The following is a 27,212-nucleotide window of genomic DNA, read 5'->3' as shown; positions in this document are numbered from 1 at the left end:
GTGCCGCCCTCCAAAGATATGCCACCCCACACCAGTACTGACCCACTGCCAAACCGGTCATGCTGAAGGAAGTTGCAGGCAGATCGCTCTGCACGGCGTCTCGACTGTCACATGTGCTCAGTGTGAACCTGCTTTCATCTGTTTAGAGCAGGGCTGTGGAGTCGGGAGTCGGAGTTAGTTTTGGTTGGACTCGGTAGAAATGTATTAATATTTCATAATTGAACTTTTATAACACAGCCAGTACATTTCAGTAGAATTTTTCATGTGCACTAAAAGAAATTGAGAAATTTGACCGTTCATCAAAAATAACAGTGCAAGAAGCGATTCCTCTGTATCCTGACATTGTCTGAGATGTTACCCGAGTGGTTACTGCTTTGCCACCAACCAAAGTTAGTGTGGAGAGGTTGTTCTCTGCTCTCAAAATAATTAGATCAGATTTGAGGGCATCCATGAAGGAGGATCTGACAGAGGCAATACTTTTTCTGAGGACAAATTTATAGATTTCTTATTAACTGCATAACAGTGTTTATTGCATATTTACTTACAAGAGTTTAGAAAAGGTTATAAAAGTTATTTGCTATATTCTAATTGTATTCTAATAAATACAGTTTTTGCTCTAAGTGGTCTGATTACTTATATGATGGTAAGAAACTGAATAAGCACGATGTTAATATTTTACAACAGTACATTTATTGTTACGAATTGGCCATTTATGAAGGAGTCGGAACCTGATAAAATCCAGGAGTCTGAGTCGCAACTGTGGCTTAACGACTCCACAGCCCTGGTTTAGAGCACAGGGCGCCAGTGGCGAATTTGCCAATCCTGGTCTTCTGTGGCAAATGCCAAGCATCCTGCACGGTGTTGGGCTGTGAGCACAACCCCCATGTGTAGACGTCGGGCACTCAGACCATCCACATGGAGTCGGTTTCTAACAGTTTGTGCAGACACATTTGTGGCCTGCTCGAGGTCATTTTGCAGGGCTCTGGCAGTGCTCCTCCTTGCACAAAGGCTGAGGTAGCTGTCCTGCTGCTGGGTGGCTGCCCTCCTATGGCCCCCTCCACGTCTCCGGTGTACTGGCCAGTCTCCTGGTAGCTCCTCCAGCCTCTGGACACTACTCTGACAACAGCAAACCTTGTTATCACAGCTCACATTGATGTGCCATCCTGGATGAGCTGCACTACCTGAGACACTTGTGTGGGTTGTAGAATCCGTCTCATGCTACGATTGTTAAAGCACAACCAACATTCAAAAGTGACCAAAACATCAGCCAGAAAGCATTGGTACCGATATGTGGTCTGTGGTCTCCACCTGCAAAACCACTCCTTTACTGTGTCTTGATAATTGCCATTAATTTCCATCTGTTGTCTATTCCATTTGCACAACAGCATGTGAAATTGATTGTCAATCAGTGTTGCTTCCTAAGTGGACAGGTTGATTTCACAGAAGTTTGATTTACTTGGAGTTATATTCTGTTGTTTAAGTGTTCCCTTTATTTTTTGAGCAGTGTAGAATAGGAAGGAACTACCCAGAAAATGGATGAGAACAAGAATAATTTCCATGAATTGTCATTATTACAGCCTTACTGGCAGCAAGGAAATTATAAAAAGACTAGATGGAGGCCCGATGCCATCGCATCGGAAGGGTGGTGATGTCCTGATGGGGGCAGGCTTTGCAGCACTGAGAATGTCTCATCCCCAAGCGCTACGGCTGCCCGGCAGGGAGGGTGCCCTGGATCAGAGAGGTGAGGAGGGGCCCTTGCGGCGTAGGGTTCTTGCAGATTATATTCTGTATTATCATCCTCCTGTGCAGTGTGAGTCTCACTGTGTATTATGAGACACACCCACCCCCGTGCCGGGAAACCGTGTGCAGTATGAGACCCCCCATGCAGTGCGAGAACTCTTGAATTGAGTCACACTGCACAAATGGACTCGCGTGTATTGCGAGTACCCTTTCCCTTGCAGTGTGAGCCCCCGTGTATTGTGAATACCCCTTCACTTGCAGTGAGACCTGCCCTGTGTATTGTGAGACCCCGTGTATTGTGAGCTCCCCTCGCCGTGTGAAACCCCCGTGTTTTGTGAAACCTCCCCCTTGTGCAGTGAGCGCTCCCTTGTGTATTTTTAGCCCTCCCTGTGCAGCACGAGCCCAGCTTGCGCATCGGCCATGACAGGGCTGTGACAGGCTGAGGGCAGCGAGTCAAGTGGAAACACGGGGAGCGCGCTCGGTGAGAGGCGGACAAGTGGTCTGTGCTCATACCCTCCTGACTGCAGCTGCTGCCGCCGCCTCCTCCCTCGGAGCTCCCACTGCACCCTCCATAGCCCCCCATATGATGATTACCTGCACCCGGCTCCCGCACTGTGCTCCGCCGTCGGCTGTGACAGGCTGACGGCAGCAAGTCATGTGGAGACGCGGGGGAGCGCGCTTGGCGAGAGGGGGAGGATGCGGAGAAGTTGTAGCTGTGGCCAGGATCCCAGCGGTGGTTCCAATATGGTGGTCAGCGTACTTCCGATGCGGCGCGGTGGATTGTGGGATTCGAGTATGTCCAGACGAAGTGGATGACAGACAATTTAACGTAATAATATAAATAGATAGGTGCACACATCATGGACTTCATATTGAGTTTCTGCTGTATGTCTGCAACTTTTCCAAACGAAACGGGAGTATATCACCACAAAATATAAAAAATAAAAAATTTTATTTCACAATAAATGATGACAATAGAAATCACAGAGTAATTGTTTAGAAACAGAGCAATTTGACTACAGTTAAGGGTGCACCAAAAACAAACATGGAGAGAAAGTCTTTCAGCACCAAAAAAACCCTGCTAAGGCTACGTTCACACTAGCGTTGTGCGCCGCTGCGTCGGCGACGCACATTTTTTGACGAAAATCGGACGCAAGAAAAATGCAACTTGTTGCGTTTTCTTGGTCCGACGCTAGCGTAAAAAAAGACGCACGTGTCGGAAAACGCAACAAGCAAAAACGCATGCGTCCCCCATTTTAAACATAGGGGCGCATGACGCGTGCGTCGCCCGACGCTAGCGCGACGCACACTAGCCGAACGCTAGTGTGAACGTAGCCTTAGATGTAAAATGACAGTGCACTGAGTTCTATCCAAGCTACAGTATATAGTCCTGGATGGGGTGGGCCACATTATTAATTTGCTAAAGTATAGTCATAGGAGTTATCACCAGTCAATGACCATTTATCTATTATAGCCTAAATAGTAAAAATAAAAATAGTCCCAACCATTAGTTATTACCCATATTGGCGCCATGGGGATAAACACACACCCCTACGCTTGTTTCACGACAGCTTCCTCGGGGATCCAGGGTGGAAGCTGTCGCAAAACGAGCGTAGAGGCGCGTGTTTATCCACATGGACACTAACATGGTTAAGAAGAACTAATAGTTGGGACCATGTTTCTTTTTACTATTTAGGCTATAATAGCCAAATGGTCACTGACTAGTGATAACTCCTATGACTATACTTTAGCTACCGTATATACTCGAGTATAAGCCGACCCGAGTATAAGCCGACCCCCCTAATTTTGCCACAAAAAACTGGGAAAACTTATTGACTCGAGTATAAGCCTAGGGTGGAAATGCAGCATTTACCGGTGAATTTCAAAAATAAAAATAGATCATTATTTCCCCATAGCTGTGCCATATAGTGCTCTACACCATTCATATTTCCCCATAGCTGTGCCCCATATAGTGCTCTGCACCGTTCACTGTGCCCCCTAGCTGTGCCATATACAGTGCTCTGCACCGTTCACTGTGCCCCATAGCTGTGCCATATACGGTGCTCTGCACCGTTCATTGTGCCCCCTAGCTGTGCCATATACGGTGCTCTGCACCGTTCACTGTGCCCCCTAGCTGTGCCTTATACGGTGCTCTGCACCGTTCATTGTGCCCCCTAGCTGTGCCTTATACGGTGCTCTGCACCGTTCGTTGTGCCCCCTAGCTGTGCCTTATACGGTGCTCTGCACCGTTCATTGTGCCCCCTAGCTGTGCCTTATACGGTGCTCTGCACCGTTCACTGTGCCCCATAGATGCTCCACATTAATCTGTGCTGCCGCTGCTACTGCTGCAATAAAAAAAAAAAAACACATACTCACCTCCCTTGATTGCAGCTCCCAGCGTCTTGTTCCGGCGCCTCCATCTTCCCGGCGTCTCTGCTCTGACTGATCAGGCAGAGGGCGCCGCGCACACTATATGCGTCATCGCGCCCTCTGCCTGATCAGTCAGAGAGCGCAGACGCCGGGAAGATGGAGGCGCCGGCTGGGAAGATGGATCGGCGCCCGGCGGCTGGAACGAGGACAGGTGAATATGCTATACTCACCTAGTCCTGGCGATCCTCGCGCTGTCCCCTCCTGTCTTCGGCGCTGCAGCTTCTTTCTCTATCAGCGGTCACCGGCACCGCTGATTAGAGAAATGAGTAAGCGGCTCCGCCCCTATGGGAGGTGGAGCCGCTTATTCATTTCTGTAATGAGCGGTCCCACGTGACCGCTGAAGAGAGGAAGAAGCTGCAGCGCTGAAGCCCGTGGGACGGCAGGGACAGCGCGAGGATCGCTGGGACTAGGTAAGTATACCCCAGCGCCCTCAGCCCCTCACCTGCCGACCCCACCGCTACCGTGACTCGAGTATAAGCCGAGGGGGGCACTTTCAGCCCTAAAATTTGGGCTGAAAATCTCGGCTTATACTCGAGTATATACGGTAATTAATAATGTGGCCCACCCCATCCAGGACTACATAGCTTGGATAGAACTCCATGCACTGTCACTTTACATCTAAGCAGGGGTTTTTTGGTGCTGTGAGATATTTTCTCCCCAGGTTTGTGTTTTTGGGGTAATACGTTTTTTGGTGCACCCTTAACCGTAGTCAAGTTTCTAAATGACTAGTAAGTCCCCGACAATTTCACACATTGGTTGTCGGGGGCGCAGGCAATTTCAGGAAAATCAAGCTGGTCAAATGATAATGTATTTAATGAGTTGATGAACACAAGTGAGGTATTTATATACATATATAAATACCTCACTTGTGTTCATCAACTCATTAAATCTACATAGATTGGTAATACAATAAATTGGTTTGATAAGTAGAGGCTAAAATAATGTATCGAGGTTGTGGTGCCACCTGCAGGTTTCTGAAAATAAATGTTTAACCCCTTAGTGACCGAGCCAAATTTTTTAAATCTGACTAGTGTCACTTTATGTGGTAATAACTCTGCAACGGTTCAACAAATCCCAGTGATTTTGAGACTGTTTTTTCGTGACACATTATACTTTATGATAATAAATTTTGTTCAACATTTTTTGTTTATTTATAAAAAATATCAAAAATGTGAGAAAAATGTTAAAAAATTAGTAATTTTCTAAATTTGAATGATTATCCCTTTAATCCAGATAGTCATACAACAGCAAACCATTAATAAATAACATTTCCCACGTGTGCTTTACATCAGCACCATTTGTAAAATGTTATTTTATTTTGTTAGCATTTTAGGAGGTTTAAAAATGTAACAGCAATTTTTCATTTTTTCAAAGAAATTTACAAAATTTATTTTTTTAGGGACTTATCCATGTTTGCGGTGACTTTAGGGGTCTCATATATTGGGAAACCCACAAACGTGATACCATTTTAAAAACAGCACCCCTAAACATATTGAAAACTGCTGTCAGGTAGTTTATTAACCCTTCAGGTGCTTTACAGGAATTAATGCAAAGTGGTATGACAGAAATGAATATGTGTATTTTTACCACCTAAGTGTTGCTAACTTCTAAACAGATTACTACAGCCGTCAGACTCTAAGGCCGCTATTTGGTCATGAATTGCCATGGCAAACATCAGGTCAACAAAATCATGATCTGAGGGCACCAATTGTGACAAATAAGAAGCCCCCACACTCTGTTAACCATTTATAATGATGTAGTCACTATTGACAGCAGCATCTAAGGGGTTAAACAGATTTAGATGGTGCAAATACTGATCGTGGCTGATACAGCAAGTTGTCAGCTATAGTGTACAACCGACAGATGCTGGATTGTCATCTGTATGGGGAGGCTATTCTCTTATATCTCAGGTCAGTTAAAAGACGTATTGGCAGTTATTAAGGGGTTAAACTGTACTTATTGATCAAATCGTGAATGTGTGGTTTGTTTATGTCTTTTCTTGATGAAAGGGGCAAGTTTACCTTTCAAATGGTGTATTATTTGTGTGTGTCGGGCGAAGTAATCACCGAAAAAGCATTGCATGTGTACAAAAGTGTTTGCTTATGTGACTCACCTGCAGTGAAGTGTGCAATCCTCGAATTTGAAATTCACTGGGCAAGCACTTCGGCAAGCTGAAAAGACCCCAAGTCAAATGCCACCTGCAGGTAATTTGTCCTTTGAAATGATGTATCATTTGTGTGTGTCAGTGGAGTATAAACGTGGCAAGTGTGCAATTGAATAGGCAGTGCATGTTTACAAATGTGTTTGCATATGTGACTCACCTGCAGTGAAGTGTGCAATCCTCCAATGTACCTGAAATCGGCTGGGCAAGGAATTCGGCAAGCTGGAAAGCACCCATGGCAAATGTTAGGCTTTGTTTGTGATAGTGTGCTTTGGGGTAGTGTGGTGCTACCTGCAGGTCATTTTGCCTTACTGCAGGTTTATGAAAATAAATGTTTAAACTGTACTTTGTGATCATGTCGTGGATGTGTGGTTTGTTTGGCTATTTTCTTGCTGAAGGGGGCAAGTTTACCTTTCAAATGGTGTATCATTTGTGTGTGGGTGCAGTATGAATGGAGATACAAAGTAATCACCGAAAGAGTTTAGAAATAATATATAAGGATTACTCTGTGACATATTTATTATGTGTCAATTTATTGTGAAATTAAAAAAATGTTATTTTTGATATTCTTTTGTAGTGATATGCTCCATTTCGTTGGTAATGACATGTTTGGGAGCTCCATTGGATACTATCCATGTTAGTCCTGGCTGACAATTGGGACTGTCTTTTTTTAATATAATATTGTATCTGTATTTTAGATTGTGTATCTAACTTTTCCACAAAGTCTACACATGTAATATCTGAATTTTGCTGAGAATTTCACCCTATGCAGCTGGCTGCACCCCTAGGCTATGTTCACAGATTGCCTTTTTATTCAGTGGAGATTTGCCACAAAGCCTGAAGGGTTTCCTTATGCCAGCAAAGTGAAAGAGAATCCTGAAGTCACATGCACACTTTGCTAAATTGTGACCTGCAGATTTAAATCTCAAGCATGTCAATCTACTGTTTTTGCTGCAGATTTCAATCACACTAATAAGTGGGGAAAGTCTGCACCAAAAGCGTAATTTAAAAAAAGAAAAAAAATACCACACCAAACATGAAAAACGTGACAAAATATATTTTGCCGCTGTGTTTGTCCTGACAAGAGATGCAAAAATGGTGCAAACATGCCTGTGCCAAATGCTTAACATGTGCACATACCAAGGGTGAAGGCTGCAATGAATTGCACACAAAAATTACATGCTGCAGATTTAATCTGCACAGAAGGACGTGTGGAAAATATCAGAAATATGTGGATAAAGGACATGGTCATGCATACATTTACTGATGCAATCTGTTGCTCACTGACTGAAAAAAAATGCAGTTTTAATTCATATGCAAATAATGTCTCTGAGCATAATCCGAGCACTTTACAAGCCATTGCCTCACACTTCTCCTTAAGGTACCTTCACACATAACGATATTGTTAACGATATCGTTGCTATTTGTGACGTAGCAACGATATCGTTAATGAAATCGTTCTGTGTGACAGCGACCAACGATCAGGCCCCTGCTGGGAGATCGTTGGTCGCTGAATAAAGTCCAGAACTTTATTTCGTCGCTGGACTCCCTGGAGACATCGCTGGATCGGCGTGTGTGACACCGATCCAGCGATGTCTTCACTGGTAACCAGGGTAAACATCGGGTAACTAAGCGCAGGGCCGCGCTTAGTAACCCGATGTTTACCCTGGTTACCATGCTAAAAGTAAAAAAAAACAAACACTACATACTTACCTACAGCTGTCTGTCCTCCAGCGCTGCGCTCTGCTCTCCTCCTGTACTGGCTGTGAGCCGGAAAGCAGAGCGGTGACGTCACCGCTCTGCTTTCCGGCTCACAGACAGTACAGGAGGAGAGCAGAGAAGCAGAGCGCAGCGCTGGAGGACAGACAGCGTTAGGTAAGTATCTAGTGTTTGTTTTTTTTTACTTTTAGCATGGTATCCAGGGTAAACATCGGGTTACTAAGCGCGGCCCTGCGCTTAGTTACCCGATATTTACCCTGGTTACCGGCATCGTTGGTCGCTGGAGAGCTGTCTGTGTGACAGCTCTCCAGCGACCAAACAGCGACGCTGCAGCGATCCGAATCGTTGTCGGTATCGCTGCAGCGTCGCTTAATGTGAAGGGGCCTTTAGGGGCTTAGGTTGTGCCCAGAGTACTCAAAGCATCATTTACATACAAAATAGCAATTTTTTTTTCACAGTGAAGAAGCAATATATTGCATAAGTTAAGGCCCCTTCACATTAAGCGACGCTGCAGCGATACCGACAACGATCCGGATCGCTGCAGCGTCGCTGTTTGGTCGCTGGAGAGCTGTCACACAGACCGCTCTCCAGCGACCAACGATGCCGGTAACCAGGGTAAACATCGGGTAACTAAGCGCAGGGCCGCGCTTAGTAACCCGATGTTTACCCTGGTTACCATGCTAAAAGTAAAAAAAAACAAACACTAGATACTTACCTACAGCCGTCTGTCCTCCAGCGCTGCGCTCTGCTTCTCTGCACTCCTCCTGTACTGTCTGTGAGCCGGAAAGCAGAGCGGTGGCGTCACCGCTCTGCTTTCCGGCTCACAGCCAGTACAGGAGGAGTGCAGAGCACAGCGCTGGAGGACAGACGGCTGCAGGTAAGTATCTAGTGTTTGTTTTTTTTTACTTTTAGCATGGTAACCAGGGTAAACATCGGGTTACTAAGCGCGGCCCTGCGCTTAGTTACCCGATGTTTACCCTGGTTACCAGTGAAGACATCGCTGGATCGGTGTCACACACGCCGATCCAGCGATGTCAGCAGGAGTCCAGCGACGAAATAAAGTTCTGGACTTTATTCAGCGACCAACGATCTCCCAGCAGGGGCCTGATCGTTGGTCGCTGTCACACATAGCGATTTCATTAACGATATCGTTGCTACGTCACAAATAGCAACGATATCGTTAACAATATCGTTATGTGTGAAGGTACCTTAAAGCTATGGATGGCATTTTTTTTCAGAGAGCAACATTACCTTATAAAGTTTTGAAGGACTAGCGTTCTGACAGATTCCCTTTAACTTAGCTAGTGTTTTATTACACTGCAGATTTTTTTTTGCATGCAAAGGCTAATAAATAGTGTTTATTTGGTACTGAATTTTCATGTGGAAAACATTTAACATAATACAGTACCAGCTAGGTTAATTAATTTTATTTATATAGCGCCAACATATTCCGCAGCGCTTTATATTATAGAGGGGACTTGTACAGACAATAGACATTACAGCATAACAATAAACACAGTTCAAAACAGATACCAAGAGGAATGAGGGCCCTGCTCGCAAGTTTACAATCTATGAGGAAAAGGGGAGACACGAGAGGTGGATGGTAACAATTGCTTTCGTTGTTCGGACCAACCATAGTGTAAGAAACGGGAGGTCATGGAAAGCTGCATGAACCAGTTAACAGATTTTAAGTGTAACTGCAGATCTCAGCCCTTTCCAAGTGAATGGGTGAAAAAACGCAGCAAAAATGCCCTATATGAACTTACCCTTAGAATTCCAGTGATGTCACTTAGGCTTCTGGGTGTAGCAGTTATGCTGGAGTCCGTCTTCTCTTTTCACTCCCTGACGAAGCAACGTGTGAAACGCGCGTTCGAGTGTGGGGTAGCAGTAGCACCACGTGGGAAATGAATCCTGGTTAGTATATGGATGTGTTCATTTTGTTCCATTCTCCTATTAGGGTTTACTATAGGTGATTTATTCATGTGCAATATATTTGGGGCTATATGTACCCTGCTACTCATGCACGTTATATTATACTACTTGGATTTTGATATATATTTATAAGCACTTTATTAATTTATTATGAGATTGAAAATATGAAACGTATGCTTCCCTATTTATGGTAGTTGGATTTGTATAGCATTGTTTGCTATTTTGGCAATTTGTTCGGATTACGGGTGGTGCACCGTTCCCCTTGTTTTTCAGATTTGTCATATATGTTTTTTAATCATTTTGTGTGTTAAATTGGATTGTGTCCTCAATAAATTTATTTATATCTTGAATATACTTGTTTTCATGTATATATATATATATATATATATATATATATATATATATATATATATATATATATATATATATATATATATATATATATATATACACATACATGAAAACATATATACATATATATATATATATATATATATATATATATATATATATATATATATATATGTCCTTTCAAGTGATTTTTCTTTGGTATAGCATGTATCAGATACTGGCTGTAAAATTTTAGGCTATGTGCACACGTTGCGGATTGGGGTGCCGAATTTTCCGCACAAAATCCGCAACTGCGGATTTGCAGTGGATTTTGTGCGGTTTTGATGCGGAATTGATGCAGATTTTCTGCGGTTTTTACCCCTGAGGATTTCCATTGGGGCTACTTTCACACTTGCGTTTTTTGCAATCAGTCGTTTTGGGCAAAAAACTGATCCTGCAAATGTGCTCACAGGATGCGGTTTTTGTATTAGCGACGGATGGCCACACGATGCGTCTGTCGTGTTTTGGCGGACCGTCATCACAAAAAAAAAACATTAAATGTAAAGTTTTTTTTGTCTGTCGCGTCCGCCATTTTCTATCGCGCATGCGCGGCCAAAACTCCACCCCCTCCTCCCCGGACTTCAGAATGGGCAGCGGATGCGTTGAAAAACTGCATCCGCTGCCCATGTCATGCACAAATTTCACAACGTGAGTCGGTACGTTGGACCGACGCATAGCAACGGACCCGCACTGACGCACGTGTGAAAGTAGCCTTATGGAATGGGTCAGAAACGCTGCAGTTCCGCACAGAAGTAGCATGCTACTTTTGTTCCGCAGCGGTTTTCATGCAGATTTTTCTGCACCATTAGCACAGCTTTATTTTTTTGCCATTGATTTACATTAGACTGTAAATTACTTTGCGGAACTGCAGCGTTTCTGGGCGGAAAAATCCGCTGTGGATCCGCACTAAATCCGCATCGTGTGAATTCAGCCTTAGGCTTGCATGTTTCACTCTGAAATGCTGTGGTGTTTAAGGTAAAAAACAATAAAAACCACTGGGGACCATCAGCTGTCAGGTTCCCTTAAAACCTGTCTAAAAAAAAAAAATGGCACACAGTGGTACTGGTAATATAACAATGTCAACTTATCCCACAAAAAGCCTTCAATGTTCATCAATGACCTTTAGGCAAGCCAGGCCAGATGCACTGAGAAGGCCAGTAGTAGTATACAGCACAGAGCCACGTAGTATATTGCCCAGTGACGTAGTATACAGCACAGAGCCACGTAGTATATTGCCCAGTTACGTAGTATATTGCCCAGTTACGTAGTATATTCCCCAGTTACGTTGTATATTGCCCAGCCAGGTTTGTCACAGGTTAAAAAGTAAAAAATAAACATATACTCACCTTTCCGATGGCCCCTTGTAGTCCACGGCAGCTTCCGGTCCCAGGGTTGGTATGACCAAAGGACCTGTGATGACGTCGTGGTCACATAACCGTGACGTCATGGCAGGTCTTTCTAGCGCAGGCGCGCAGGGCCTGTGATGACGTCGGTCACATGACGTCATGGCAGATCCTTCTCGCACAGGGCCTGTGATGACGTCGCGGTCACATGACCGTGACGTCATGGCAGGTCCTTCTCCCATACCATCTTTGCCACCGGAACCTGCAACAGAAGATGGCGGCCGGCGCGAGCGACTACGGAAGGCGAGTATAGCAGGGTTTTTTTTCTATTATTATTTTTAACATTACATTTTTTACTATTGATGCCGCATAGGCAGCGTCAATAGTAAAAAGTTGGGGACACACAGGTTTAATAGCGGCGGTAACAGAGTGCGTTACCCGCGGCATAACGCGGTCCGTTACCGCTGGCATTAACCCTGTGTTAGCGGTGACCGGAGGGGAGTATGCAGGCAACAGGCACTGACTGCGGGGAGTAAGGAGCGGCCATTTTCTTCCGGACTGCGCCCGCTGATTGGTCACGGCAGCCATGACAGGCAGCTGGCGAAACCAATCAGCGAATGAATAACCGTGACAGAAGGACAGACAGAAAGACGGAGGTGACCCTTAGACAATTAGACTATATGAAAGTAAAATAATTTACAAGTTACCCCACTGAGTGAAGGCAATAATAAAGTATTGAACCCATAAGTAGTACAAAAACCCTAGAGTATCATATTGGTGCTGATCTCATGTGAACAATATTTTGGCTCATACATGATCAACCCAACAAATATCCACAAACCTATAAAAGAAATATGAAATGAATGGATCGCAGCAGTTTAAAGTAGTGGTGCAAATTATGCCAGATTACTGAAAATGAGAAGCTTAGGACCAACTTTTTCATTTAGATATGGTAGGACTGATGTGTCTAACAAGGTCATAAACATCATATTTCAGAGCTGTGCGTCATTGCATACAAAGCTTTGCATCTATCCCAGAAATCAGAATACTGTACAGTGGTGGTCTATGTAATGATACACAGCTCTGCTGTTCTCCACTGTACTTATAAGATGTCAGCAGTGAGCTGTTGGACCTGGGAAAATGAGCAGAAACGTTTGCAGAGCAAAGTACCCTATATACTCGAGTATAAGCCGAGATTTTCTGCCCATTTTTTGGGGCTGAAAGTCCCCCTCTCGGCTTATACTCAAGTCATACCCAGGGGTCGGGAGGGGGATCGGGGGCTGTCTATTTATAACTCACATACTCCTGGCGAGGTCCCTGCACGTGTTCCCCGGCGCCCCAGCTTCTTCCTGTACTGAGCAGTCACATGGTACCGCTCATTACAGTAATGAATATGCAGCTCCACCACCCATAGGGGTGGAGCCGCATATTCATTACTGTAATGAGCGGTAACGGTGACTGCTCAGCACAGGAAAAAGCTGCCGGCGCCGGGAAGCAGGGACTGCACCGCGCCAGGAGCAGGTGAGTATAACGGGGAGGGGAGCGCTGCAATATTCACCTTCTCCCTGTTCCGGCCGCCGCTTTGTCTTCTGAAGTGACGCTCAGGTCAGAGGGCACGGTGACGTGGTTAGTGCGCGCCTCTACCTGAACGTCAGTGCTGAAGACGCTGAGTCACTGAAGATGGTGCTGCGCCGGAACGAGGAGCAGGTGAATATTGAAAATGTCGGGGGCCTGAGCGACGGAGAGGCAAGTATGTGATTTTTTTTATTTTTTTATTGCAGCAACAGCAAATGGGGCAAGTGTCTGTATGGAGCATCTTATGGGGCCATAACGTTTGTGCAGCACTATACGGGGCCATAACGTTTGTGCAGCACTATACGGGGCCATAACGTTTGTGCAGCAGCAGCACTATACGGGGCCATAACGTTTGTGCAGCACTATACGGGGCCATAAAGTTTGTGCAGCAGCAGCACTATACGGGGCCATAACGTTTGTGCAGCACTATACGGGGCCATAACGTTTGTGCAGCAGCAGCACTATACGGGGCCATAACGTTTGTGCAGCACTATACGGGGCCATAACGTTTGTGCAGCACTATACGGGGCCATAACGTTTGTGCAGCACTATATGAAGCAAAAATCTTTATGGAGCATCTTATGGGGCCATAATTAACATTTGTGCAGCATTATATTGGGTAAATGTGTCTATGGAGCATCTTATGGGGCCATTATTAACCGTTATGCAGGATTATATTGGGCATATTTTAATATGGAGCATCTTATGGGGGCCATCATAAACTGCATGGAGCATTATAGGCTCCTGATTCAATATGGATATTCAAAAACACTTAACCTACTGATGTCTCAATTAATTTTACTTTTATTGGTATCTATTTTTACTTTTCACATTTACAGGTAGCTGCTGCATTTCCCACCCTAGGCTTAGGCTAGGTTCAGATTGCGTTAGTGCAATCCGCTTAGCGCCTAGCGCTAGCGGATTGCGCTAATGCAATGTGTTGTAAAGGGGTCGCGTTAAACGTCCCCGCTCTCGCACATCTCTGATCTGCGAGAGCGGGGAACGGACCGCGGGCGCGCCACAAAACACCGGCACATCACTAGCGCGTGCCGAAAATGGCACGCGCTAGCGATGCGTGTCCCCATTGCTTTTAACGGGCGCGCTAACGGACGCGTTGCACGGCGTTAATTTCGCCGTGCAACGCTGTCCGTTAGCGCAGTCCCATTAACGCAATGGGAACCTAGCCTTACACTCGAGTCATTAAGTATTCCCAGTTTTTTTGTGGCAAAATTAGGGGGTCGGCTTATATTCGAGCATATACAGTATATAATGGCACATGGCTGTGCTCTTCTCCTGACACTTGTAACCACAGGAGGTGCTGACAATACAATCTGTGTGACCTGGCTAGACATAGCAATCTTAAGGTACCGTCACACTGAACGATATCGCTAGCGATCCGTGACGTTGCAGCGTCCTGGCTAGCGATATCGTTCAGTTTGACAGGCAGCAGCGATCAGGATCCTGCTGTGATGCCGTTGGTCGCTGGGGAAAGTCCAGCACTTTATTTCGTCGCTGGACTCCCTGCAGACATCGCTGAATCGGCGTGTGACGCCGATTCAGCGATGTCTTCACTGGTAACCAGGGTAAACATCGGATTACTAAGCGCAGGGCCGCGCTTAGTAGCCCAATGTTTACCCTGGTTACCAGCGTAAAAGTAAAAAAAAACCCAAACACTACATACTTACCTTCCGCTATCTGTCCTCGGCGCTGTGCTTCTCTGCACTGACTGTGAGCGCCGGCCAGCCGGAAAGCAGAGCACAGCGGTGACGTCACCGCTCTGCTTTCCGGCCGCTGTGCTCACAGTCAGTGCAGGAAAGCACAGCGCCGAGGACAGACAGCGGAAGGTAAGTATGTAGTTTTTGTTTTTTTTACTTTTACGATGGTAACCAGGGTAAACATTGGGTTACTAAGCGCGGCCCTGCGCTTAGTAACCCGATGTTTACCCTGGTTACCGGCATCGTTGGTCGCTGGAGAGCTGTCTGTGTGACAGCTCTCCAGCGACGCTGCAGCGATCGACATCGTTGTCGGTATCGCTGCAGCGTCGCTGAGTGTGAAGGTACCTTTACCATACCACATACAGAAAGATGGTCGCTAACAGCTATTGAGGAGTTTAATTTTTCCCCCCCTCCTGCATGACGCTGCCTACTTCTGATTGGTGGTCATGCACGTGAAAAAGTAAATATCCTCAATGGATTATTTATGCCAGCACCCACTTGGTTATAATGGAAATTTATATCTAAACCTTACTAGCTGGTACCTCTGCAATAGAGATGAAAAATAATTTAAAAAAAAGTTTTATTCAGCTCTGCAGCCACTATTTCATGACGTGGCTAGTTTAATATGCTAAAACTGGTGAAAGTTCCTTTTTAACAAATATAGAAGAAAGTGACCAACATAGGCGATATTAAATAGTGCACATATTGCAGCACTGAGTTGCTTTGCCAAAATGTACCATTTCTAGAATTATTAGCCTTGTGGTTTTTACAGATGAATGTCATATGTTCATTTTACCTGTAAACTACCTGAATTCAAAGTGCCACAATGTGTGTACCTAGCAAGACAATTAACGTAATCAGTTTCTGGAAAGGTCTGGGAGCTTTATAAAGTCTGGGCAGCCATGATGCAAGCTATCAAAAATAAAATGATACAATCATTTTAATCTACAAAGTGACAGTGAAACATGTATAAAGGTAACACTGAACAACATTACAACGATAACGATCGCGATCCGTGACGTTGCAGCATCCTGGATAGCGATCTTGTTGTGTTTGACACGCAGCAGCGATCTGGATCCTGCTGTGACATCGCTGGTCGGAGCTAGAAGGCCAGCACCTTATTTCGTCGCTGGATAACCCGCTGACATTGCTGAATCGGCGTGTGTGACGCCGATCCAGCGATGTCTTCACTGGTAACCAGGGTAAACATCGGGTTACTAAGCGCAGGGCCACGCTTAGTAACCCGATGTTTACCCTGGTTACCATTGTAAATGTAAAAAAAACAAACAAAAAAAAACACATACACTCCGGTGCCTGTCACGTCTCCGGCGTCAGCTTCCCTGCACTCCTCCTGCATCCTGTGTCAGCGTCGGCCGGCCGTAAAGCAGAGCACAGCGGTGACGTCACCGCTCTGCTTTACGGCCGGCGCTTACACAGGATGCAGGAGGAGTGCAGGGAAGCGGACGCCGGGGACGTGACAGGCACCGGAATGTGAGTATGTGGTGTTTTTTTTTACATTTACAATGGTAACCAGGGTAAACATCGGGTTACTAAGCGCGGCCCTGCGCTTAGTAACCCGATGTTTACCCTGGTTACCCGGGGACTTCGGCATCGTTGGTCGCTGGAGAGCTGTCTGTGTAACAGCTCTCCAGCGACCACACAAGGACTTTCCAACGATCACGGCCAGGTCGTATCGCACAAAGCCCCGAGACCCCCCAACGAGTCCCTGATCTCTTGCCCCATGCTGGTATGTTCATAACGTACAGGGCAATCCAGGGACTCCAGTTTCACCTGCTTGTTACATTATTGCAGAGTTGTGGAGATCCGGAAGTCTTGAAATACCATTTGGACATTGCCACAAGTGAGTAATCAACCCTAATCCTGATAAGCACACGCACAGTTAATAGGTGAGCTCATTATGATGCACATTCCCCCATGACAACCGTTACCCAGAAAGCAACGTAAAGTGAGTGATCAGCCAATGACTAGGTTATTATAGGCTCTGCCAGTGATAAAATGGACAAAAGGGAGTCAATTCTAAACCAAGAGCAGTAAGTGCACAGATCAAGAGGGCACCAATAAACATTCAAATGATTTCACCACCCTTTGTATGAAGTCACATGTGGATATTACATAATGTGAGTGGACAAGGTTTTAATAGCCCCTCTCAGAAAATATTTGTCTGCACCTGCAGTATTATAAAATTACAAAACACTCTTTACTCATGCTGACAGCCAGTGAGATCTCCCCAGGTAGATGGAAGCTGCTGAGCTCATAGATTGGCTGAAATGCCGTTTATAGGGTCTCGGCACTGCAGCCAATACTGGACACCAGGAACAGCACCAGACACTGACTAAAACGGTTTGTTATTTTATAACAAACTGCACCCAGGTACAAAGATTACCTGAAATGGGACAACCCCTTTAACAGGACATGGTAGAATTTCTTTTAAGAGCCATAAGCAAAACACAGGCAGATTTGGTCCCCGAAGTGTGGACCATACATTTCTGGTCACTGAAGAAATCAAATTATAATGCTCACAATCTTTTAAAGGGAATGTGTCAGCAGTTTCAATCATTTGATGTGGGTGCGAGCTGCTAAGGCCGGTTTCACACTAGCGTTTGTGTACGCAGTATAGGGCTGCCTACTTATTACCTTCAGATCCGCATACATCTGCACCCATCTTTAACATTGTGTACGCAGGTACATGCGTAGTCAACATGTTGCGTTCGGCAGCCACGTCAAAACACGGGGCGCATCCCCATACAACGTATGTCTCTGCGTACACAATGTTAAAGATAGGTATGCAGGACGGGTGCGGATCTGAAGGTAAGAAGTACGCCGCCCTATGCTGCATAAAAACGCTAGTGTGAAACCGGCCTAGGTTTACTGTGAGGCAGGGGTGGATGAAAAGCACAAGGGGATGATTGCTGGTGATGAGCGAACATGCTTGGATAAAACATGCAGCCACAGGAACTCAAACATATTATCCGAGAACAACCAAGTTACTCGAATAATAAGGCATTATCCAAACTAATTCACTAATTACTAGTGACTGCACAACTGGAAACAATAACAGTGCCTGAGCATAAATAACTTTAAAGGGAACCTGTCTAGTCCCCCAATCCATCAGCATTCAGCTATCTAAACTCTCTCCTTAACCAGCCCTGTATGACATAGTTTAGCTAAATGCTTTAAAAAAAGCTTTCTCTATGGCTTTGACTAGTCGATGGGGCATTAGTTGCCCCAGCCCTCTTTCCATGTTATCACTCCACTGTGCGCATGATTACAATTTGCACAAGTGGTCTCATCCCCACTCATGCAAATCTGCACAGGCGTGCTGGTCATTTTAGCAGCGTCACTGCATCTCTGAAGCCAGATTCCTGGCTTCAGAGGCACGCATTGCAAATGTCCGGAAGTTCAGAATATGGCTTCCGAGAATGTGCAGTGCACACCCCTGAATCCGGGAAGCGTACACCCGGCTTCAGAGACGAACTGCGCATGACAATAGCTAATCACTGCTATGGGTAGCTGGTTGTGAGCCCAGGTCCCAAACACCCCTCCCCTTCTGTAATAGGCCGTTTACTGTCTATAGACATTGTATATACAGATCCTAGTGTGAACAGGAGCAGCTTTATCAGCTCTGCTTCAACTTTGTTTTTCTTTGATCAGCATTTTAAGTTTTCTGCTAATTAGATTTTGGTGCACATGGGTTGGACTGTGCTCTGGGTCTCACCCGGTCTGTGATTCTCTGGTCCCTCCCGGTCTGTGATTCCCTGGTCCCTCCGCCTTTCTTTGCTCTGTGAATCACTGTCTCCTGTTTGATATCTCAGCAGTGACCTGTCATTCACAAGACAGGAGGCAGCGGAGTGGCCGGGGAATCACAAACAGAGAGAAGACCCCACGGAGCGCCCAACCCCTATGCACCAAAATCCAATTAGAAGAAAACTTAAAATGGAGATTAAAGAACAACAAAGCAGATTTCTTCACCAAGGGTATTAATTTAATCTATATTTATTGTACATTACAAAATTGTGCTGACAGCTTGTCTTAACTAAAGTAGTCATTCACAATAGGCTTTAGGCTAATTCATACAACTGTACTTTCATCTATGTATTGTGCTCCTTGCTCAGACTGCAGACAAATTCCATAGAGTTATGTGCACACAACATGCATCGGCCATCTGTTACAGCATAGTGGATGGAATTTTAAAAAATCTCTTATCCACTATGTGTCCAGAGACACCCACAGATCACCCGCGGACACTGACATGCGATGCGTCTTTCCAGACCGTAGAATGACAATTTCTCTTGCGGATACACTACTCCTCAAGAGGAATTTCACCCATTGAATGCATTGAACGTGTTGAATCTACATGGTTCAGTGAAAACATGCGGGATTTCCTGTGTTCAATAAACTGCAGCGCTTTGGATACAGCAAACATATGCTGCGTCCAAAGCGCTACTTCCGGATTGGTCGCACCCGGCCTAAAGGCTAACTCGCATTTGCAACTTTCCTCACGCATGTGGAGGAAATTAACATTTCAGCAAGTAAATTGGACAATCGGGAAGCCAGATCAGTTGAATTTTGGCACATGACACAAAATACTACACAGACTGCAGACACGTCCACTTTCTCTGGACATGACTTCAGCCTAAGCTCAAATAAACCAGATGAAGTCAGATCATGTTTATAACAAAATTATGGCAATAAGCCAACCAAGCTTTTGTAAACCAAGTGCGTTAAAGCAAATCTGACAATAGGATCAACATGCTTAAATAGGCATGTAGGTCATAGGAAGCTGAATAAAATGATACATTTATAATTGTGACCTGATGTCTTATTCCAGAGAAATCCATGTTTTTCTTATACATAAATGAGCTGTTAAGGACTATGGGCCGGACAAAGATCTCCATGACAATCTGCCTCCAGAGCTTATTTTTAATAAAGGTACCTTCACACATAACGATATCGTTAAGGATATCGTTGCAACGTCACGCTTTTTGTGACGCAGCAACGATCCCGCTAACGATATCTTTATGTGTGACAGCGACCAACGATCAGGCCCCTGCTGGGAGATCGTTGGTCGTGGGGAATGATCAGGACCTTTTTTGGTCACTGATCACCCCGCTGTCAACGCTAGATCGGCGTGTGTGACGCCGATCCAGCGATGTGTTCACTTGTAACCAGGGTTAACATTGGGTTACTAAGTGCAGGGCCGTGCTTAGTAACCCGATATTTACCCTGGTTACCATTGTAAAAGTGAAAAAAAAAAACTACATACTCACATTCCGATGTCTGTCACGTCCCCCGGCGTCAGCTTCCCTGCACTGTGTCAGCGCCGACAGACATCGGAATGTGAGTGGTTTTTTTTTTTTACTTTTACAATGGTAACCAGGGTAAATATCAGGTTACTAAGCGCGGCCCTGCGCTTAGTAACCCGATATTTACCCTGGTTACCCGGGGACTTTGGCATCGTTGAAGACATTTTTAACGATGCCGAAGTTGTTCCCCTGATTGTTGGTCGCTGGAGAGCTGTCTGTGTTACAGCTCCCCAGCGACCACACAACGACTTACCAACGATCACGGCCAGGTTGTATCACTGGTCGTGATCGTTGGTAAATCGTTTAGTGTAACGGTACCTTTAGAGGAGTTACCTTATCTATTATCTAATAGATTGAGATATGTAACTAACACAGAACTTTGTCTCCTTACAAACACATTTGCTGCAGTTCTCACTGCTCTGCTGTATTACAACCCTGTGCCTGTCAGATGGAAGCTGAGGAGGTACCTACAGAGGTGCCAGTGATAACCTCGCTACAGAGCTATGTGTAATCAGGCAAGCATCCATTGCACATCACACTGGTAGCATCCACTCTGGAGACAGATTTTCAGAGAGATATATCCGGTCCATAGATCTTAACGTTTCATTTCCTTATAGGAAAAACATGAATTTCTCTTGATAAGTCACCGCATTAAAGATATCAAGGTATCATGTTATTCAACTTTCTATGACCTACATGCCCATATGGACAGATTAGGAGACGTGATCCGACTGACAGGGTCCCTCCCTTTAAGAGGTCTGTGTAGATTATAAGTTACCCCTTATCCACGGGATAGGGGGCAACTTTGTGGTCAGATCCCCACCTATTGGGAAGTTAACCCCTCTTATGACTCAAATACTGCTCAAGGCCAATAACAGCTTTTTGCTATAAGAAACATTCATGCTTGGCAAAACATTTCAGTATGCCTATGAGTGTTAGCTGTGAAATGATGTTGATCAGCAATTCTGACCCCTGCCGACAGCAATAGAGTGTAGAGGTAGCTAAACACTTTTTTACAGTTTCAGCAACAGCACTCATTCAAGAATTAAAGGAACTCTTTCAGCACAGAATGACTGTTAAAACCAAAACCAAGTACAGGCGCACAGTGCTTCATGGCAGGGCCAAACATTTAAATTCACCTCCACGCCTCCTTTGTTTCCATCTACACCCCCCCCCCACACCCCCTTTACAAGCTAAAGCTTTCAGTCAAAGAAGAGGCCTAAGCATTCAATCAAAGAAGAGGGTGGTGGAGAGTGGGAAAACAAGCAGGTGGGAAGGTGTATTTAAAGGATTGGCCCCGCTCTGATGCTCCGAGCAGGGAGACTAAGGGTACCGTCACACTATACCATTTCGATCGCTACGACGGTACGATTCGTGACGTTCCACGACGTTCCTGTGGCTGGAGCGATAATTTCATGACGTATGTGCGATGTAGAAGCCGTTGGTTACTATGCGCACATCGTATACGATATATGTTACACCATGCGATCATGCCGCCACAGCGGGACAGTAGACGACGAAAGAAAGTTTCAAACGATCTGCTACGACGTACGATTCTCAGCGGGGTCCCTGATCGCAGGAGCGTGTCAGACACTGCGATATCGTAACTATATCGCTCGAACGTCACGAATCGTGCTGTCGTAGCCATTAAAATTGCACTGTGTGACGGTACCCTTAGTTTGAACAGTCATTCTGTGCTAACAGAGCCCCTTTAAGTTTATGCTAGCAAGCGCGGCTTCCTCAAGTGCTCCAAAGGCATTCTTGAAAACTGAAATGCTCTCAACTCCATGCAATGAAGGGTGGTTCTGTGGTCATATGACCTCAATGGGGTTCAACACCAGGCACCATCACGATTTGTTATTAGCTCTAGAAGGTCTACATTCAAGGAGCTCATTCACCAAAGCTTTTACATCAGAACTGAGCCTTAAATTTGTGAACTTTGCAGTATTCACCCCAGTTTCTCCCAACTGCACTAAAATGGGCGGAGCTGTGTTAGATACACCAGAAATTTCACTTCAGTACCTGATTGGAATCAGATTTCGGAGGCCGATGTCGCTCGTCAGATGCTCCAGGTTTATAGAGGTGTCCCTGTTCATGAATCAGCCTGCAAGCCCCCGCAACACCGGCCTTGATGAATTGGGTCCATGGTTGAAGTGACCACTGCCCAGAACTGCACCTCAGCCACAGTGCCCTTGACCTGCGGTAATCATTACTGGAGGGGAGAGGGATTGTGAAGCCCTGAAAGGGAATCTGTCTCCAGCTTTTGCTACCTAATTAGAGAACTGCATAATGTAGGGGCAGTTTTCTGCATGTGTACACAAAAAGCAGCCAGTGGTGCTTTTTAATAATTTTTTATCAAACCTGCAGCACCTAGTAAAGTACAATAAGTGCTACATCGCTGCAATCAGCCCAACTATCTGCTGCTTTCAGATGGGGTAGCAAAAACCTGGAGCAGATTCACCTTTCAAGTGAACGTGTGATCAAAAATTATCTATAGTTTAAATATTGATTTCTTCATAATAATCACCATTTCCAACCACTGTACTTTGCCCTAAAACCAGTGAGGACGGTCATCCTGACACTTAATGCAATGATAAACAGATGCAGACAATTTATCAGTATTAGGCTGCTGTCACACTAGCAGTATTTGGTCAGTATTTTACATCAGTATCTGTAAGCCCAAACCAGGAGTGGGTGATAAATACAGAAGTGGTGCATATGTGTCTATTATACTTTTCCTCTAATTGTTCCACTACTGGTTTTGGCTTACAAATACTGATGTAAAATACTGACCAAATACTGATAGTGTGACGGCAGCCTTAGGCTGAAGTCACACACAATGTATGAAAAAAAAATCTGGCCGATTTTGTCTGCTGAGAAATGTTCTCCGTATGGTGATCTGTATGTCATCCGTGTGCAATGCCAGGATGCGTTTTTTTCTCAACAAAGTATCCATGTGTCATCCGTATGGTGAGGTTCTCTCACACACTTGCAAAATGAGCAAATAATGGCTGAGCCAATATCCTGTCACCTGCCCAATGCCTGAGAATTTCTCGCAAGTCACACGCATGGTCCGTGTGCTGTGCGATTTTTTTCTCATCCCAATAGACTTGCATTGGCATTTCTCGGCTGAGATACGCAGACAATCGCAGCATGCTGCAATTTCACTTCCAAGTATAATACGGACGCTAAAAAAACGGATGATGGGAGCTGCCCCATAGATTAAATTTGGTCCGAGTGCTCTGCGATTTTTTTTTATTGCTTAGCTCTTGTCCGTATTATGCTGTAGTGTGACCCCGGCCTTATATTGCTTCCTACATCCTTAAAAGCTTAATATGTATCACTACTGAAGACCAATAATTTTGGTTATTTTTATATCTAATGGCTAATATGGTACAAAGATATTTGCATTTCAATACATTTTCTGTACTATTAGGGTACCGTCACACTAAAACGACGCTGCAGCGATACGACAACGATGTCGATCGCTGCAGCGTCGCTGTTTGGTCGCTGGAGAGCTGTCACACAGACAGCTCTCTAGCGACCAACGATCCCGAAGTCCCCGGTAACCAGGGTAAACATCGGGTTACTAAGCACAGGGCCGCGCTTAGTAACCCGATGTTTACCCTGGTTACCAGCGTAAACGTAAAAAAAAACAAAACACTACATACTTACATTCCTGTCGCGTCCCTCGGCGCTGTGCTTCTCTGCACTGACAGTGAACGCCGGACAGCCGGAAAGCAGAGCGGTGGCTGTACTTTACGGCTGGCCGGCGCTCACCAGTCAGTGCGGGAAGCTGAAGGCGAGGGACATGACCAGACACCGGGAATGTAAGTATGTAGAGTTTTTGTTTTTTTTTACACTAGTAACCAGGGTAAATATCGGGTTACTAAGCGCAGCCCTGCGCTTAGTAACCCAATGTTTACCCTGGTTACCAGTGAAGACATCGCTGAATCGGCGTCACACATGCCGATTCAGCGATGTCAGCGGGAGATCCAGAGACGAAAAAGTTTCAAACGATCTGCTATGACGTACGATTCTCAGCGGGGTCCCTGATCGCGGTAGCATGTCAGACACAGCGAGATCGTAAGGATATTGCTGGAACGTCACGGATCGTGCCGTCCTAGCGACCAAAGTGCCACTGTGTGACGGTACCCTTACTCAATTGTGTGGTGTTGATGAATTGACATGGCGGAGGGAGACCTCATGAAGACTCCGATCACCACTATCATAGTAGTACTCTGTTTAAGCCCAGCTGTAGACTGGGCTTCATAGGAAATGATGATTGTATCGATATACTGCAATACTGAAGTATCATATAATCTCAGGCTCAAACTCCCTAACACCTTTAATCAGAGCTGAATCGGAGCCCATTTTGGTGCAGTCGGAGTCGTGGAAATTGAGTCATCGGAGGTTTGGCTTAGTGACTCCACAGACTTGCCTTTGAGGGCCTGTGGACACATTGCAGATTTGACGCTTTTTGGAGCGCAGATTTGTTTCCAGATACTGGCAAAGTGAATGAGAATCCTGGAATCTCATGCACACGTTGCTAATTTTTGACTTGTAGATTTGGTGCAGATTAACTCTGCAGAGTGTCAATTCCTTCAACATTTTTGCTGCAGTTTTCATCCATACTAATGAGTGGCGATAAATATGCAACCAAAATGCATGTAAAACAAAAAAACACCTATTTTAACCCGTTCACGACATACGCCGTACTAGTATGGCGCATGTCGTGTCTTCCCCCTTTGATGTGGGCTCCGGCGGTGAGCCCACATCAGTCGCGACATGTCAGCTGTTTTGTACAGCTGAAATGTTCACGCAATAGTGGCAGGTGGAATTGCGATCCACCCACCGCTATTAACTAGTCAAATGCCACTGTCAAACGCTGACAGCGGCATTTAACTACCGCTTCCGGCCATCGGGCCAGAAATACGCACATAACCGACCCCTGTCTCCTTGAGACCTCTATGGTTGCTGATGCCGGCTTGCTGTGAGCGCCACCCTGTGGTCGGTGCTCATAAAAAGCCTGTAATTCAGCTGCATAGGAGCGATCTGATGATCGCTGCTATGTAGCTGAGCCGAACTAGTTATGCCAGCTTCTAGCCTCCCGTGGAGGCTATTGAAGCATGGTAAAAGTAAAAAAAAAAAAAAAAGGTTTTAAAAAAAAATATGAAAACAAAATAAAAGTTTAAGTCACCCCCCCTTTCGCCCCATTCAAAATAAAATTTTTAAAAAATTAAACATACACATATTTGGTATCGCCGCGTTCAGAATCGCCTTATTAAATAAAAGGATTAACCTGATCGCTAAACGGCGTAGTGAGAAAAAAAGCAAGACGCCAGAATTATGTTTTTTTGGTCATCGCAACATTGCATTTAAAATGCCACAACGGGTGATCAAGAGAACTTATTAAAAACGTCAGCTCGGCACGCAAAAAAATAAGCCCTCACCCGACCCCTGATCACGAAAAATGGAGACGCTACGGGTATCGGAAAAATGGCGTAATTTTTTTTTTTTTCACCACTTAGATAAAAAAGAACTTAGACATGTTTGGTGTCTATGAACTCATAATGACCTGGACAATCATATTGGCAGGTCAGTTTTAGCATTTAGTGAACCTAGCAAAAAAGCCAAACAAAAAAACAAGTGTGGGATTGCACTTTTTTTTTTGCAATTTCACTGCGCTTGGAATTTTTGTTTCCCGTTTTCTAGTACACGACATGGTAAAACCAATGATGTCGTTCAGAAGTACAACCTGTGCTGCAAAACATAAGCCCTCACATGGGACATATTAACCGGGGGGGGAAAAAAAAAAAAAAAAGTTATGTCTCTGGGAAGGAAGGGAACGAAAACTGAAAAAAGCTCCAGTCATGAAGGGGTTAACCAATAAGGTTAAAAAAAAAATCGGCATTTTTCATCTCCACATGTCAGAGGAGAGAATAAAGGGTATGGCTCCTGGAAAAATATTAAATTTGGCCACATCCTTAAGGGCTTGGGACACCCCATAATTGTCCCAATACTGCCCAGCACCCATGTGATGTCCCCCAACCATGAGCCCCCCGTCCTCTGACGACCCCAAAGCCGGGACTCACGGGTACACCACCGGCATAGAGCCAGGAATCTGCGCCGTCTCCCCGGAGCTCTGTGTCGCTGTCCTTCGCCGTCTCCCTGCAGCTTTCACCTTACCTCAAACAACAGCCGTCCATTTTGTCCCAGCTCTAACACGCCCTATCTCCCCTATTCAGGAGCGGCTCTCCGCTCTGTTTTACGACATGAAGGCAGAAATAACCACAAAGATTTCCCCAATTACCGAGGAGGTCTCGTCAGGTCCACGGTTTTCACGTCTAGGCCCCGGCTGCCGCCCCGCTCACCTCGCGAAACCGTCTCTCACACGCCAACCGCCGCCATTAGCTGCTCGTCTGCGGGGTCTCTCCAACTCAACAGCAGGGGCAGCTAGAGGACGAACTCACTGCTCCCTCTGCTGGTGACTGTTAACGCGCATGAGCAGCAAAACCTGTAACATGAGCGTTACCGCATGGCGAGAGTTGGCTAATACGCATGCGCCGATGAAGTTCCCTCAAGCTGTAGCTTTTAGTTATGTTTTTGCACCCAAATAAATGATAAAGCAGTTACCTCTTCTGTCACATTTTCCACAGTTTGTAGTAAAACTTTGTAACTACATTCCTGAAGTGCAAATCTACGTAATTATGTTTCTAAGGCTACCTTCACACCAACGTATTATCAGTACGTGTGGAAAATGGCCCTCGCGTAGACCAATGTTAATGCGTTCGCTCGCATTATATGAACGTGTTTCCTCACAGATCACATTAGAAACAAAATGGCAGCGTCAAGACTATATTTCAATGAGAGAGAAACAAAA

At 45.3% G+C, this 27,212-nt stretch overlaps 1 protein-coding gene across 3 annotated transcripts in view; it reads right to left on the bottom strand.

The window, feature by feature from the left end:
* Positions 1 to 26,779, bottom strand: part of DIDO1 (death inducer-obliterator 1) — an 82,437-nt gene extending 55,658 nt beyond the window's left edge. For 2 of the 3 annotated variants that reach the window (XM_069751148.1, XM_069751150.1), the window contains exon 1: positions 26,643 to 26,779. The gene's annotated coding sequence lies outside the window, so the exon portion shown is untranslated. The remainder of the gene's footprint in view (positions 1 to 26,642) is intronic. The other variant, XM_069751149.1, reaches the window with a different exon arrangement.
* Positions 26,780 to 27,212: the final 433 nt, after the last annotated feature.

This window comes from Ranitomeya imitator, chromosome 2, assembly GCF_032444005.1.
Source record: "Ranitomeya imitator isolate aRanImi1 chromosome 2, aRanImi1.pri, whole genome shotgun sequence".
Lineage (NCBI taxonomy): Eukaryota > Metazoa > Chordata > Amphibia > Anura > Dendrobatidae > Ranitomeya > Ranitomeya imitator.
The sequence above is the reverse complement of the archived record's forward strand: the minus strand, read 5'-3'. Positions and strand labels throughout refer to the sequence as shown.